The following is a 17,809-nucleotide window of genomic DNA, read 5'->3' as shown; positions in this document are numbered from 1 at the left end:
CTAAATAGGCGTAAACAAATCCCGACCGGCGCCCTCTTCTTCGACATCGCGAAGGCGTTCGACAAAGTCTGGCACAACGGTTTGATCTACAAACTGTACAACATGGGAGTGCCAGACAGACTCGTGCTCATCATACGAGACTTCTTGTCGAACCGTTCGTTTCGATATCGAGTAGAGGGAACTCGTTCTCGTCCCCGTCAACTGACTGCCGGAGTCCCGCAAGGCTCCGCGCTCTCCCCGTTATTATTTAGTTTGTATATCAATGATATACCCCGGTCTCCGGAGACCCATCTAGCGCTCTTCGCCGACGACACGGCTATCTACTACTCGTGTAGGAAGATGTCGCTGCTTCACCGGCGACTCCAGATCGCAGTAGCCACCATGGGACAGTGGTTCCGGAAGTGGCGAATAGACATCAACCCCACGAAAAGCGCAGCGGTGCTCTTCAAAAGGGTCGCCCTCCGAATATCACTTCGAGCATCCCACTCCGTAGTAGGCGCGCAAACACCTCCGCCGTTAGTCCCATCACTCTCTTTGGCCAGCCCATACCGTGGTCTCGAAGGTCAAATATCTAGGCGTCACCCTCGACAGAGGGATGACATTCCGTTCCCATATAAAAACGGTACGCGACCGCGCCGCGTTTATTCTAGGACGACTCTATCCAATGCTTTGTAGTCGAAGCAAACTGTCCCTCCGCAATAAGGTAACTCTCTACAAAACTTGTATACGCCCCGTCATGACGTATGCAAGCGTAGTGTTTGCTCACTCAGCCCGCACCCACTTGAAATCCCTTCAGGTTATTCAATCACGATTCTGCAGGATAGCCGTCGGAGCGCCATGGTTCCTTAGGAATGTGGATCTCCACGATGACCTGGAGCTCGACTCTCTTAGTAAGTATCTACAGTCGGCATCACTGCGCCATTTTGAGAAGGCGGCACGACATGAGAACCCTCTCATCGTAGCCGCTGGAAATTACATACCCGACCCAGTAGACCGAATGGTAAACCGTCGACGTCGCCCAAAGCACGTCATTACGGATCCTCCTGATCCATTAACGGTGCTTTTAGGCACCACAAGCACCGGTCACCGTCCTCGTCGAACCCGTCGCTTGCGACGAAGGGCTCGACGAGCGAACTAACCCATAGACACAGCCCACTGAGTTTCTCGCCGGATCTTCTCAGTGGGTCGCGTTTCCGATCCGGTGGTAGATTCTGCGAAGCACTGCTCTTGCTAGGGTCAGTGTTAGCAACTCTCCGGTTGAGCCCCGCGAGCTCACCTACTAACGTTAGGGCGAAGCTGAAATAGCCTCTCAAGGCTATCAGCATAGGTAGGGAAAAAAAAAAAATAAAAAAAAAAACGCTTCGCTTCGGAAACATAAAATTTTATTATTGATAGCTGAGTTCCGCGATGCTATCCGCGGTTATTGTCGTACTTCGGGTGACACCGCGGGGCGAAGCTAGTCTTAAAAAAGTAGTCTTAAGTTACTCTTTATATCATCAGTGAAATTCTTGTCAAAACCAGTCCAGCCGTTCCAGAGATTAGCTAGAACGAACAGACAGACAGATAGGCAAACAGACAGACAGACAGATAAAAATTGTAAAAAATGTTATTTTGGTGTATGTACCGTATATTTGTTCATATGCATTTAGTAAAAAGCGATTATTTCAATATTACAAACAGACACTCTAATTTTATTTATATGTATAGATTAGCAATGTTATATCAAAATCATTGTTCTAATACCAAACCAGCGATGTTTCCTGCGGAAAACAAGGTTAAGGCGAAAGCTTGCAAGGTTTTTCTCGAAGTCTCTAACCGCGAAGGCTTTTCTGAATGCAAAAAACAAAAATGAAGTCCGGCTATGCGCCGAGAAAGGTTCCCTTGCGGTAATTCAATGAGGGAAAGCTGCTCCCAGATCGACTCTTGATCTCCTCCGAACAGATGTCGAAGGAAAATATTGTGAAGGAACAAAAAATTGTTAATTTTTTTTCGAGACGCAAATAAATTATCAGTGTGGCGTTTATTATTATTTTATTACTAGATGACCCGGCAGACATCGCAGTGTCACAATCGATAAATAAAAGACACATCAAGAGAAAAACAAAATTGTTTGTTTTTATATAATTCCGAGCATTTTCATATTTATCTACCTTTTAAACCTTCTCTGGACTTCCACGAATAATTCAAGACCAAAATTAGCCAAATCGGTCCAGCCGTTCTCGAGTTTTAGCGTGACTAACGAACAGCAATTTTTTTTTTTTTTTTAATTATCTTCAGTGTCACTGTTTAAGACGATAGTGAATCCTAGTCCTGCGAAATTAGTGCTCCATATAAGTCTTTTTTTTTATATTTACTAACAATCACGCCACATTAACTGGTCCCGTGATAAGTTCGTAAAGAACTTGTGTTACAGGTACCAGATAACGGATATAAATGTAAGATTTTTATTATACAATATACATCCATAACCCTGGAAAAGACATTTATATTTATCATACAACTATCTTTCCTTGGCGGGATTCGAACCCGCGAGACCCCCTTGTGTAGTGACCATGTCACTTACCACTACACCAGACGGCCGTTGTTTCATTTTTATTTAGAGATTAGGCGTACGGTTCCTGCTTCTGCTTATTTATTTTGCGGAACAGTAATAAGTTCGCGTATACATACGTAAATACATATATATGATATCCGAATAAAAACATACGGACCGTTTGCGGAACAATAAATGTATGGACGTAGTACGCTCGACGAATCTCCACATTGTCGTTATCCGTAAAAGCCACATTCAAGTTATGACGTATACGGGTTTCGGGAAAACGGTTCGAAAAAAATTCACACACAACTCGATACGACTATTAATTCATTCATTTCAATGTTTTTTGTTAATTTTTATATTTTTAAGCTAATCACATATTTTGTCACTTTTATGCAATCCATGAATTTCAGTTTGATTATTGTCTATTAACTTTCTATTTTTGTGTATCTGAAGTAAATCTGTTGTATTCTTTGTACGAGGAGCACTGCTGCTTGAGATACAGGTTTTATCACCTAGTTCAAGCACAGATGCACATTATGATTATGTTTCTACTTCTATGTTAATAATAAATAGATAAATAAATAAAAAATAGGTTGTCTGTAAAGTCGGTTTACTGACGATAGTTGAACGTGACAACGTCATAAGAAAATACTGATGGAATGGTTTCATTTTTCAATTATCGCAATTATCGTTGCTATAAACAATTGAGACCACATTCACTTTTCACTGAACTTCATACTTGACGAAAACATGTAAATGTATTATTGTATAGCAGCTGTCCACGCGGATGCATCGCTCACTCAAGTAGGAGAGAGACAGATGTCGAACGCGGAGGCCGATTGTGCCTCTTTGTCGCTCGTTGCGCGCTCTCGCTTGCACTTCAAGCCTTAAATGGAACGCCTCAATGAGTCATGTTTTTTCGTTCGTACAGCCGGCTCCATTGAATTATAAGACGTTGTCACGTGAAAAATAAATTATGGCGGTGTTCGATTCTCGGGGAGGTACCAATTTTTCTAATGAAACACGCACTTGACATATGCTCACGATTGGCTTCCATGATGAAGGACATTACACACATATTAAAATACACTAGTAGAATAATTGAAAGTTTGCACAAATTGGTACCAACGCTCAAATAGTTTTTTATTTTTTTTTATTGCTTAGATGGATGGACGAGTTCACAGCTCACCTGGTGTTAAGTGGTTACTGGAGCCCATAGACATCTACAACGTAAATGCGCCACCCACCTTGAGATATAAGTTCTAAGGTCGCAGTATAGTTACAACGGCTGCCCCACCCTTCAAACCGAAACGCATTACTGCTTCACGGCAGAAATAGGCAGGGTGGTGGTACCTACCCGTGAGGACTCACAAGAGGTCTTACCACCAGTAAAAAGAAAATTTCTGCAGGTAAGCAGTGTTGTTTCAGTTTGCATAGTACAATCAAGACTCCAACCTCATGCCTCAACGATGGTGGCGATATCCACGTTGTGATACTCATGACCTGTGGCACCCGCTTAACAACAGGTGGGTTGTGCATTCGTTCACCCGCATACGCAACAATTTCATTAAATTAGTATCGGAGGAATAACATAGATTCTTCTGAGGTTTTCTTTGCAATACTTAACGTCAAGTCAACAATGGTTTTATTGCCCGGCACAGCTGTCTAGTCTAGATTTTACTGTCCATTTTATTATTACAACTCCATCATGGGAGCCCCCATAAAACGTAGCGTGGGCGTAGCAGCAAACATTACAACAGTATAAGTACATTGTAATCACGTATTGAGTTCCAAGGCTATTGTTAATTTTTTTATGTCACTATGCTTGAGGATTCGCAATACAAATCTTGTCGAAAAGTCAGACTAATAAAGGGAGTTTTCTGTGTTTTCTTTTAGTAGAATTTGTGATTGATTGGATATAGATATGAGGTTTACGACGAAGGGAAAAATCTTCCACCGAGCGGGTGATATTTGCTCGGTAGACCGACGGTCCGTATGTTATTGTTGGGAAATTGTATATATGCGAGTTTATCTTGAAAATGTCGTAAGCGAGATTCAGGCATCTGTCAAATATCTTGCGTTGTATGATGGCTACCGCCACAGATATACGTATTTTTGGTGAGGATCCGACTTCATAAAAATAAAGATTAAACTAATGTTTATTTTTATTGCCCTTGTAAGCAGACGAACATACAACCCACCTGATGGTGAGTTAGCGTCGCCCATAGACTTCAGCAATACCAGGGGCAGAGTCAGGCCGCCGCTAAAATGTGAATATCGTCAATCAATTCATTTAATGTGCATTGTTAAGGAAAACTTAGTAACTACTGGTCAAATCTTGATAAAATTTTAATGAGGCCACACGGAAAGCACTACTAGCTTGCAATGAAATAAAATATTTCTCAAAATCGATTCACCTGGAGAAAGTTCGGAAGTAACACACTGTTAAAAAATGAGGTAGGTGGATGTAAGTAGTAAGAATTTCTTGCATGAAAACTTTTTGGAACGAATTTCTTGTGAGACGATGAGGTACCCTAACCGGAAAAAAACGTCCGTAACGTAAGATTTGTATTAGTAATGCACACAGTGTACGACTTAACTTTGTACAAAAAATAACATATTTTTATTATATATTTTTTATAAAACATTGTGAACAAAACAAAGTTGAGAACTTCGTAAAGTAGCTTTTTTTTCATTTTTATCAATAAAAAAATCATAATAAAAAATGTATACCCGAATGATTATTTTCTTTATATCTCGAATAGAACTTAAAATAAATATTTTTATAATAAGGAACTTCGTTCATATCACGATACCACACATCTTTTTAATTTTTAGACAGTTCTGTTCTTTTCAGAAACCAGGAATAGATTCTTGTCTAGTTTCTATTAATACACTCACAGTCGATTGGGTTTCCTTCACAATAGATATTACCATCATTGTGGAAACCGAACATGAATATGTATCGAGTATTCGTTTAAGTCAAAAAAAAAAGCGTGTGCGATCGAGAATTTCCAAGAATGAAGACCCTCACTACAAAACAGGTATCTGTGTTGGAAATTTTCCATTTAACAGATAATAGAAAAAACCTTTTACAAATGTGTCACACGCTGACTATAAATATGTATAAAACGACTAGGGGCCCGCTCCGGCTCCGCTCGGGTCTTTAACAAAAATTTCAACGATAGTTGACGTTGTTTTATTTTTTTAAATAAAAGAACTCTTATTGCAGCATAACTATAATAGTTAGACATATGCTGTCGTGACACTTTTTGTAAATAACAATGTGTTCTACAAAGTCGTAGTACATTATTTTATTCTATCATCAATAGTTTTCGCAGGGCACGCGATTTAAAGAATATTTTACGTAATTTTTTTACACCTTGGGTTATATTATTGAAGCTTTATTGAGTATCCCTAATTTTTTCAAAAAAGATTATAGCCTATGTCACTCGGGAATAGCGTAGCTTCCAAACAGTGAAATAATTTTTCAAATCGGTTCAGTAGTTTCGGAGCCTATTCAATACAAACAAATAAACAAATCTTTCCTCTTTATAATGTTAGTATAGATATAGTTATAGGCTCACTTATTGTTAAAAACTTTACCGTATGTAATCGATACTTTGGCCAAGGAAGTAGAAATTAGGTTAAATTAGCTTACTAGCTTTTACTGACAGTTCTGTTGCATTGACATGGAGAAATACACCTTTCGTTCTTCAATGGATAAATAAAAGACCTAAACTTTTGTATAAAATAAACTTAAAACAAACAAAAGGAATCCGTCCGACGAGGGACACATCAAAGGAAAAACAAAATTATTTTTATTTAATTCTGAGCTTTTTCATATTTATCTACCTTTGAAACCTTCTCTGGACTTCCACAAATAATTCAAGACCAAAATTAGCCAAATCGGTACAGCCGTTCTCGAGTTTTAGCGAGTCTAACGAACAGCAATTCATTTATATCTATATAGATGTTATTCCTTCACCGTGGAAGTCAATCGTGAACATTTTGTTGAGTACGCATTTCATTAAAAATTAGTACCCACCTGGGATTCGAACACCGGTGCATCGCTCAACACGAATGCATCAGACGTCTTATCTGTTAGGCCACGACGACTTCTAAAGTTAGTGCTACAGCATCTCAATTTTGATATTACACCGTGTAGATCAAAAATGAAACAACGAAATGATAAAGGATATATCTTGAGTTCTTCATACATACATCTTCGGATCTTTTCCATTTATTTTTATCATTAATCACTCTGCCTTATATTGTTGCGATAAAGAAATCTCGTGTTGAGCAATTTGTTCTTGTCGCTTTTTGAGATTAACATCATTGTGGGTGGGACGCGGAGTGAAATGTGAATTACGTATTCTATTACAGTACTAAACATAGAGTCGTAGCATCTACAGTGAAATTTTGATGGTACGATTCCCGCATTCTAAGGCTCAATCAAATCGTTATATACTCGCTCCAGATTGTCTAAGTTCCGTTTTTGTTATTGACCTTGTCGACAGACGAGGGTACGGCCCATCTAATGGTGGGTGGTCAGCGTCGCATATACTCTAGTACCTCCTAGGCGTGGACACCTCGTATGGGGTTCAGCCCCCGGCCCAAAAAAAAGGCAATCTGACCTCGTCTGTAATCCAACAATATTTCACACCATTAACCGAAAATTAAAAAAAAAAACCATTGACACTAAACTTATCTAGCCTTAGCGATAATTCTCGACCCAGCTGGAGACTTTACGATGGCGCGATCCTTATCAGCTCAAGAGAATTTGAAGGCCTAAGCCTCCCATCGTAAAACCGGATCAGAGAAACGACATGTTGATACAAATATTCGGGTTCCTCGTTTTATGGCTGGACGAGGGGGGCTACAATCAATTTTGGATTAGGTTAATTTGACAATTGACCTATCTGAATAATTAAGGTCGGTTTTTGTAGGCTTTTTTCGGGTAGATGTAATTATTGTTCTTGGCATGATAATATGACGAACTCACAGCCGACTCACTGCAAGTGATACTGGATTTATTCATTCGATATTATTGTGATGGTAGTCACTATCGCTCAATAATGTTAGCTGGATCAAGGACAGAGAAACTCGTGCCGATGGTTCGAAATTTTAACAAAAGCTCAAAATGTAAAACAACTTTTAAGCATGTCCGTGATTTTGATAAACCCTAATACATACTATATAGCATATAATATAACATTGAAGACGTAATAAGATTTAGTACACATGATTTCAAAGTTTGTTCCAATGTGTAATGGATTACTGTTATGAATGTAACAATTTTTTACAATGAACCGATCAAAAACTTCAAACGGTTTTGCATAAAAGTCTTTTCAGAATAATATGAGTCCACGCTTAAGTTGATGATAGGCTCAAAAATAATTAGACGATTTATTAAGCGCTGGCTAGTATGGGTGCTCCTTTAAAATTCAACTAGACGATGACCGAGCTATGCTTGTTTTTTTTTTTTCGCCATCTTGTTGTGCCTTTAAGGCGGTTAGTTGCCCTCAATTAAGAAAAAATAGTATTATTATTCGCCAATAGATGTCGGGAAGAGTTGATTATTGAAAACACGAATAAAACAACATTTTCTGAAAATACATCGTAGCTTAATCGATTTATCGCCCCCGAAATCCCCTGTATACTAAATTTTATGAAAATCATTGGAGCCGTTTCCTAGATTCAGATTATATATATATAAATATACAAGAATTGCTCGTTTAAAGGTATAAGATATTTTTTATAGACAATTTGCATATATATTTTTTATAAAATTTCAATCAGTGGAAACGAGCAGGAGCATGTTTCAATAACGAGTTCCTTTGAGAACAATCCCGTAGTTTTATCGTTTTTACATTAACCGATACGACAATTTTATTATAATAGTAGCATCGACACAAGACGAATGCTCGATTGCGTCTATTAAAATTTAAAAATTAAAAATAATCCGTCTTAGCCTAAAGGATAGGATGTCCGGTGCATACGTGTTGAGCGATGCACCGGTGTTCGAATCCCGCAGGCGGGTACCAATTTTTCTAATGAAATACGTACTCAACAAATGTTCACGATTTACCTCCTCGGTGGAGGAATAACATCGTGTAATAAAAATTAAACCCGTAAAATTATAATTTGCGTAATAACTGGTGGTAGGACCTGGTGTGAGTCCGCAGGGGTAGGTACCATTGCTCTGCCTCTTTCTGCTGTGAAGCAGTAATGCGCTTCGGTTTGAAGGGCGGCGTAGCCGTAGTTAAACGGAAGACCTTCTCATGTCTCGAGATGGGTGGCGACATAGATGTCCATGGGCTGCGGCTACCACTCAACACCAGGTGGGCCGTGAAATCGTGCACCTATCGAGGCAAGACAAAAAAAAAACCCACTTAACTTCAGGTAAACCGTAAGCTCGTCATCCCACCTAAGCAACAAAAAAACTGGTTACCAGTGCATCAGCATAAACCAATGGTACGACACGAGTTTTCGTAAGAAGCGTCCTTGGTAAGAAGCGAAGAAGTCCTTAGCATTGCTAACGTCGTGACCACTCACCATCAAGTAGACTCAAAAAGAAAATATGCTGTCGAATCAAACTACGGTTCATATTATTTATTTTCACACATAATTTACGCATATTTGTCGTAAAAAATAGTTTTAAGGTTGTCGATGTCGCCCAAAACACGTCATTACGGATCCTCCCGATCCATTAACGGCGCTTTTAGGTACCACAAGCACCAGTCACCGTCCTCGCTGAACCCGTCGCTTGCGACGAAGGACTCGACGAGCAAATTAACCCATAGACACAGCCCACTGAGTTTCTCGCCGGATCTTCTCAGTGGGTCGCGTTTCCGATCCGGTGGTAGATTCTGCGAAGCCTTGCTAAGGCCAGTGGGCCACTCCAGTTTGAGCCCCGTGAGATCACCTAAATGTTAGGGCAAAGCTGAAATAGCCTCTCACGGCTATCAGTTTATGTAGGAAAAAAAAAAGTTTCAAGTGTTCCGATATCGGTAGCTTTGCATCGACGATATAATTATCGTTATCGTGTCGGTCAATAAAAAACACTCTTATATAACTTTGACTTTACAACGATCTTGCAATGTTTGATTTTCACAAGAGTTCAACGTTTTGTGTACGTTGCGAAATTCCCCGAAGAAAATTCTTTTGTTTATATTTTAAACATTCTCTCCTCTCTCTACACAAAATAAAACATAAATATATTTCATACTTTATAAATTCAAATACAATTATGCATTAAAGGTGTGGATAAAATAATAAATTAAGGGCTGATCTAAATCCTTTTTACAAAAAAAAAGACTTAAATTTTCGGCAAAGGAATCGCACGCCGCTGTTTCAATACTAAAACTGTTATTTGAACGCCATTGGGACTAGGCTTTTAGTAAGCCGCGATTCCGATCCGGTGATAGATAAACTCGTGAGGCAGTTACCTTTAAGCTATTTAGCTGCTCCCGAAGGTGCTAGGGTAGTTGTTAACAAGCCTTCCCCCCCTGACTGAGGCTTTGAGTTCGCCCGTTCCTTCGAAGATCTGTTCATCGCAAAAACAATCAATAGAAAAAAAAACACGTGTGGCACTCGGAGACTGCCGCGGTAAAGCTATTGCATAGCATTTTTTAACAACTTATGCAATTATAAATCGACAATAATAATTTAATATTAAAACAACAATAAAATAAGATCCGGCGAGAAACTCAGAGGGCTAACTTTCAATGAATCTGCTACATTGTGAGTATTCCATTTTGACCGCGCACTCACTAGAGGGCGCTACATGGGATAGAGACACGCCTTTGGATGCTAGTTCTAACTCTCATTCGTCCAGAATCAACGGTTTAGCTAGTTTATTTTTAATGCCACTCCAATCACTGAATGAGTAGTAGGAGTAGTAATAAAATTCTTCGACTAAGCGATAGAAAATGGCACGCCCAACGCTTTGTAATGTGACATAATTTTCTATTTTACAATTCCGTTTGTCGCCGATAGATGGCGCTTGACGCAAAAGCTGAATCGCGCTATCGTTGTGTTACCCACGAAATTATATCACATATTTTGATAGCACATAAATCGGTGTTTAGACTTCTTACTTTAAACACTACACAAGCGCAACGTGTGAATGTGTTGAACGCGAGCTACATGGTAGGCGGAGTGAGGGCTGGAAGGTTTTTTTCGTTACGGAATTTCACCATTCCGCTCTCAAGCCGCGTTCAAGTCCCACCATAAAATCTATGCAATAGCTTAAAAAAACACCACTCAACTGCTTAAAATTTACATTGAAATAGCTTTTAAGCGCGACTCATGTTCCTCGTGTCTATTGAAAGGAGAGACGGCTAGCACTCACCTTGACAAGGATGGAACACACAATTTGGTTAAGGCACTAATTATGGTAGGCAGCGGCATGGCTCTGCCCCTAGCATTGCTGATGTCCATGAGCAACGGTGACTACTTACCTTCAGGTGGGCCGTATGCTCGTCTACCTACAAAGGCAATAAAAATAAAAATCTTATTATTACAAAAACGGTTCTGCTGTCATGCTGATTAAAATCAATGGGCTTAGTGAAGTCTTTCATGGCTGCTGGGCCAAGGGACCTGGGTTCGATTTCCACATCGGGCAGCTTTTTGTGATGAAGAGGTTTGTGCGAAGCCTAGTCGTACGCTGATGATGCTGTGACAGAAGTTAACCTGGAGTTCCAGCAACAGCCGGACCAAGTGTTATCGGAATCAGGTGGCCCAAGCAACTAGATTACAGATAGACATTCATTTTCACACATTATGTTAGAACAAAATATATAGAAGAAATAAATCGATTTCGATGATAAGGCTCCGAAGTACAACCAGAAAAAATTAGAAAACTTATTCTATCCCTTTTTCGCAACACAAGGTAAGCATAGGTCATATGACGTCATGATTCGCTATAGTGTCCTCTCTGTCTTGATGAAATTCCAGGTCACCGTCCTCGACGAACCCGTCGCTTGTGACGAAGGACTCGACGAGCGAATTAACCCACGGAGTTTCTCGGTGGGTCGCGTTTCTGATCCGGTGGTAGATTCTGCGAAGCACTGCTCTTGCTAGGGCCAGTGTTAGCAACACTCCCAGTTTGAGCCCCGTGAGCTCACCTACTCGCCGGGACATAGCCTCCCAAGGCTATCAGCTTAGGTGGGGAAAAAAAAGATGTGTGGTATCGTGGGATACCGGATAGGAACCAAGGTCCTTATTATAAAAACTAGACGATGACCGATGATTTTTTTTTTTTTTGATAAATTGTATTTTTTAGAAATTATATTTAAATACGAATTACATATTTATAAAATGATGAAATATTCCAAGATCGTTTAGGCATTTTTAAGAGCATTTTTAACAACGCTATCTGCTGAAATAAGCAGTTAGCTGCTCTCAATTATGAAAAATAGTATTATTAGTCGCCAATAGATGTCGGGAAGAGTCATAAAGTTGATTATTGATAAAGTTGATTATTGAAAACACGAAAAAAACAACATTTTCTGCAAATAAATCGTAGCTAGATCGATTTATCGCCCCCGAAATCCCTTGTATACTAAATTTTATGAAAATCGTTGGAGCCCTTTTTGAGATTCAGATTATATATGTATAATATATATATATATGTGGGAATATTTAGGTGTAACCATTGGCCACACCGACCTGACAGATGACAGATGGTGCATGAAGTATAAGTGACAGATTGATTAAGACGAAATAAGAAAAGACGTATATTTTTGTGAACTGATGATTAAATAAAATTTAACAAATTCGCTAATTTCATTGTGCACCGCGATCCCACATATATATATATACAAGAATTGCTCGTTTAAAGGTATAAGATATTAATTTTAAGTTCTATTCGAGGTATAAAGAAAATAATTATTCGGGTATACATTTTTTATTATGATTTTTTTATTGATAAAAATAAAATAAAAACTACTTTACAAAGTTATCAACTTTATTTTATGCACAATGATTTATAAAAAATATATATGTAATAAAATAATATACAAAGAAACAGTACTATATATTAGACACTGTATAGCACTCACACTAGAACTATACATAAATAATAAAAATCTTATGTTATGGACGTATTTTCCCCTCCGCATCGTCCCATAAGGAAATTCATTCCAAAATTAAATTAAAATGTTTACAAAATCATGTAATTTTTGTAATTACTGGCGTGTTTTATGCCAGCACAGAGAAGTGCTCTACCTAAGGCGTTCATGAAACCGTATTTTTTTAATTAATTAATATGCATTTTCTTTACAATTATGAAATTTTAATATGGTAAATTTTATGATTCAACCCGATGTTCGCTTACACGATTTTATTAGCTTGGTGTATACGTAAGTATGCTTGTATGTAAATGATTTTTTTAAAGTTTTTTCAACGATCTAAACCGTCGAATTAACTTTAAAATTTTGCCACGAATCAATGAATTTGCATGCAATTAAGAATAAATAAATTTTTGATTATATGCTATATAATCGTGTGCTTTGCTGTTTTAGCGTGCTTTTTTACTTCTTAAGCTATATATGTAATATTACTTTTTAATCCTTGGAAACCATTACACGCTATACCCGGTGGTAAGTAGTAGTCAGCGCCACGTGGGCAAACGCCAAAGGCAACGTAACTACCACGATTTATTTTGAGATATCAGGTCAAAATCTCAATTGGACTGGATGCTAGAAATTTACAAAAACTTTGATTAATTTAATCAATCGTATTTTCTCTCGGCAATTTGCCTTTACACGTGTAGCTAGACCAAGAAAAAACTTCATATTTTTGAAGTGAAACTTCTTTAAGCCCGTTGAAAGTAAAATTTAACCCACAACAGATTCGTTACGGCTAGAGAGAAAAGATACAATTTAGGAAGAGCGAGAGTGAGAAAATAGACAAAGCGTCTCGCGAACCACTCGACCGTGGGGAGAGGGAAGGGACAAAGTAAGCTAGGTCGTTTTTCTTATACACAGCATTCTCTATTACGAGAGAAATTTGATTTAAGGATGAAAAATTAAGAAGACCACTATACTACACACCGCAAAAGAAGTTTCACTTCTCTCATGTGTACCAAGCTGCACACTTTCCATTTTTGTTTTTTGTCAGAAATAGACATGAGCGAGCGTAAGTACCGATGCTCTGCTAATATCTAATTAGAGTACAGGCACTAAGCCCTATTGTCAACGATTGCCAGCTCCAATATGTCAACAATTCGTGAAACGTATGGTACGTTTGTACGAACATTGGACCAAAATTCTCACTTTTTTTGTGCACAAAGGCGCGGGCTCCCCTCGTATAATATGACCAGTACTAATTGTCTACGTTGGTAGCCTTGCTTGGTCTCGTGTTGGCTGAGCTCGGCCAACAGAATTTATAGCTAGCTTTACAACATAAGGAACTTATTCAATTGTAAGACGTTCGAAAATTCAATTACAAAGACGATCTAAGGGTTCGATCGCGCGCACATCGTGAATGTAACACACAATTAAAGGGAAATGGAAGCCATTACCGGGTACAATAGAGATTGACAGTCGATTGTTGGTACACAAACAATGTACAACAGAATACTCATAAAATATATATTGTTTGACGGCGAATCCAAAACGTTGCAGTCATCAGAGATCATCATCTACTTACATTTTATTCAGATGCACAATAACACCACATATAGCTTTACTGGAGATAGCTTACTGGAGCCCATATTACTGGAGACCTTAGAACTTTTATCTCAAGGTGGGTGGCGCATTTACGTCGTAGATGTAAGATTCAACACGTACGCCAAGAGTCAACCACGGAAATTTGATTTATTTCAAAGTAATGGCATAGCTTTCTTTTCTTTGAGACAACTTTTGGACCTTCTGTAATACTTTTGATGCAAGAATGTTCATTATTCGTAAAATAATGACCTGAATGTATTCATCTGTGATATATTAGTGAAGGACATTGCTGAGAGTAAAATAAGTTATTATATTATTTTTTTAATTTACATAGCTGTACTTAACGCAAAAGCAACTCGTTTGAATTAATCACCGATTTATAAAAATAATAATAATACTAATCTTACTGGTGGTATCACCTCTTGTGAGTACGCACGGGTAGGTTTACTGGTGCATCACTGCTTCACGGCAGAAATAGCCAGGGCGGTGATACCTACCCGTGCGGACTCACAAGAGGTCCTAATACCATTAAAAAATTGGTTTATATTCTCTTTAATGTATGTAGGTATCATTGGGTATTATTATTTTTTTGTTTGTAATAACAATTTACTTTTTTTATATTGCTTTAGTATAATACAATCTTTTTATTACTACAATATCGATATAAACTTATAAATCGAGTGTTACTAAGTGAATATTCCATTGACAGTTTTCTCTTTTTGTTCTATATAAGCAAAGAAAAAGTTCACAAGTTTATTATTTACGTTATCTTGATTAAAATCTTTTGTTTTTCTATCGGTCTACTGGGAGTAAGGTAGCAAGCACAGAGAGAGAAGTCATATTATCAGGACCACATTGCGTCATATTTTTATTTATTTTTTATTGCTTAGGTGTGTGGACGAGCTCACAGCCCACCTGGTGTTAAGTGGTTACTGGAGCCCATAGACATCTACAACGTAAATGCGCCACACACCTTGAGATATAGATATGGTTAAAGCTACAATAGCTGTTTAACATTTTAATACGCTTTTATTAGCTTCAGACGTATGTATGTTAGTATGTAACGGAATCTTTGAACATGATTTTGACCTCCTTCAAAACGTCGGATTTACTCTAAATTGGGTATACTTATTAGGGATCGATGACACTGCATATTAAAAAAAATATAGAAACAAATTATTAATAAATTTGAATTAAAAATAGTGTAAGAAAAAATGATTTTATTGTAAAAAAAGCGTGGGGTGCATGGTATCAGTAGTTATAAATATTTTATGAACAGATATGACTAGAAGGGTTATTTTGATAATATCCTGAAAAGCACCTCAAGCTTTTTTTACAATAAAATCATTTTTTCTTACACAATTTTTAATTCAAATTTATTAAAATTTATTTTCTAGTTTTTAGTTGGATTTTCTATAAAAGCGTATTTTGTTAGTTTTTTTAAGCTATTGTTTATTTTGTTTGGAACGTGTGACTGCTTCACCGCAGACGTAGGCCGAATTGTGGTCGCTACCCATGCGGACTCACAAGACGTCCTACCGCCAGTAAATTCTTGATGAATATAGAACTACACCTTATAAGATAAAATCGATCATAGCTGTGTTAAAACAGAGATAACTACGTCAATTACTTAATAGTAGACGGTAGGTAGCGGCTTGGCTCTGCCCCTGGCATTGCTGAAGTCCATGGGCGACGGTAACCACTCACCATTAGGTGGGCCGTATGCTGGACTGTCTACAAGGGCAATAAAAAAAATCGAAAGTATATTTTATTTTTAACTAGCTGATCGATAAATAAACGACCTAAACTTTTGTATCAAATAAACTTAAAAGAAACAAAAGTAATCCGTACGACGGGGTACATATCAAAGGAAAAACAAAATTATCATTTTTATTTAATTCCGAACATTTTCATATTTGTTTACCTTTTAAACCTTCTCTGGACTTCCACAAATAATTCAAGACCAAAATTAGCCAAATCGGTCCAGCCGTTTTCGAGTTTTAGCGAGACTAACGAACAGCAATTCGTTTTTATATACATATAAGAAAGGATTTTATTAGCTTCATCCATATCAATCTACATATTGCAACACTATTTACTTAACTAAACTTAATCAGCTTTATCTGTTTCGTTAATGTTATGATTATTGTTTAACTATTATAAGCGTAACGGATGTAAATGATAGTTTAAGACGGTATTAATGAGAATTGATGCACAAACTTTCTACTGTAAACACGAGTAGTACTGCTCTACTAGAGTTAGTGTTAGCAATGTCGTCAGGTTTGAGCCCCGTAAGCTCACCTTGTGAATCTAGAATAACCCCTCGAGGTTAATAAAATAGGCAGGAAAAAAAAAGTCGCAAAATTTATTCATTTTTAAAATTATTTTTACATAAATTTTCAGTTGTATCAATATTATGTTTAAACTCCACTTTTAAAGGTTTTTTTTTATGAATTGTAAACACATTTAGATACTTTTTCATCGCCTCCGTGCAAGCGGTTCAAATTATGAATATTCATTTTTAATTTTAAAAAAACGTTCTCTCGGAACACTTAGTTCGCGCTCAGAAGAGCATTCGAGCCGAATCCAGAATTTGAGCTCATCTTTCTAGACGAATTACGGCATTTACATCGTCTATAGCAGGGTTTCCCAAACTTATTTTGTCTACTGCCCACTTTGGGAATAAATTCATTTTTGGCGCCTCTCTTTTTTCACCTACCTAAAAACCACTATAGTGAGAGCTCAGACGGTGTCTAAAAGAAGAAATTACACAACGCCTCCCAAACCTCTACACAACGCTCCCTTTTCTTCCGGATCTCTTACCGCCCCCTTTAGGCCTGCAGCGCCCACAAGGGGGCGTTATCGCCCACTTTGGGAAAGGCTGGTCTATAGTATAAACTAAAAAGCACGTGAGGTACAACCGATTTCGCTAAAAAAATCAAACAAAAAAACTATAAGCCGTCGATCACACGCTTTATTATTTTGTTTACGAATTGAAGAGGAAAACGAAAAATAGATTTTATTTTTATTTTCGGCTTATCATTTTGTCTATAAGCTTGTCGTTGTGTCATTAAAACGCGTCTCCGGCTGCGACGGTGGCATCGCAAATAACGACTAATGTTTCAGCGCGACGCTCAGTTTATCGTATTGTTGATTGTACTTACATTGCCCGAGATACGGATAGAACAGTACGATAACGCGTTATTTAATCTACGCTATTTATGCTCATAGTTAGCGGACACCATGAATAAATATAATCTTATCATTAATGCATGTAAAACTCTACGTATTTTGTAAATAGACGTATTATGGCTGTTCCAATTTTTCGTTGGATTGGGTGGCGTGAATTTATCGGCCACATCTGAGATCAAAATATCAAATATATTTTTTATGAACAGTTATGATTTATTCCGGAAATACGCAACAGTAGTAGCAATATCGTTTAACTAATCTTAATATTTTTATTATTTGTAAATTATTTGTACATTGGCTTTGTTATTAACCTTGGCATGCAAATTGATTTGAGTGTCTTTAAAATTCACCCGAAAAATATCTTTATTGATTATATCCTGTTATTTCAAACACCGATCAT

General features: G+C 37.7%; 1 non-coding gene across 1 annotated transcript; it reads left to right on the top strand.

The window, feature by feature from the left end:
* Window positions 1–10,861: 10,861 nt before the first annotated feature.
* On the top strand, window positions 10,862–10,980 carry LOC119630658 (U6atac minor spliceosomal RNA). The gene has a single exon (XR_005246377.1). It is a non-coding gene; the product is annotated as a U6atac minor spliceosomal RNA (small nuclear RNA).
* The last annotated feature ends 6,829 nt before the right edge of the window (window positions 10,981–17,809 follow it).

The sequence above is a fragment of the Bombyx mori genome, chromosome 26 (genome assembly GCF_030269925.1).
Source record: "Bombyx mori chromosome 26, ASM3026992v2".
NCBI classification, from domain to species: domain Eukaryota; kingdom Metazoa; phylum Arthropoda; class Insecta; order Lepidoptera; family Bombycidae; genus Bombyx; species Bombyx mori.
This window is presented reverse-complemented; position numbering and strand designations above follow the sequence as displayed.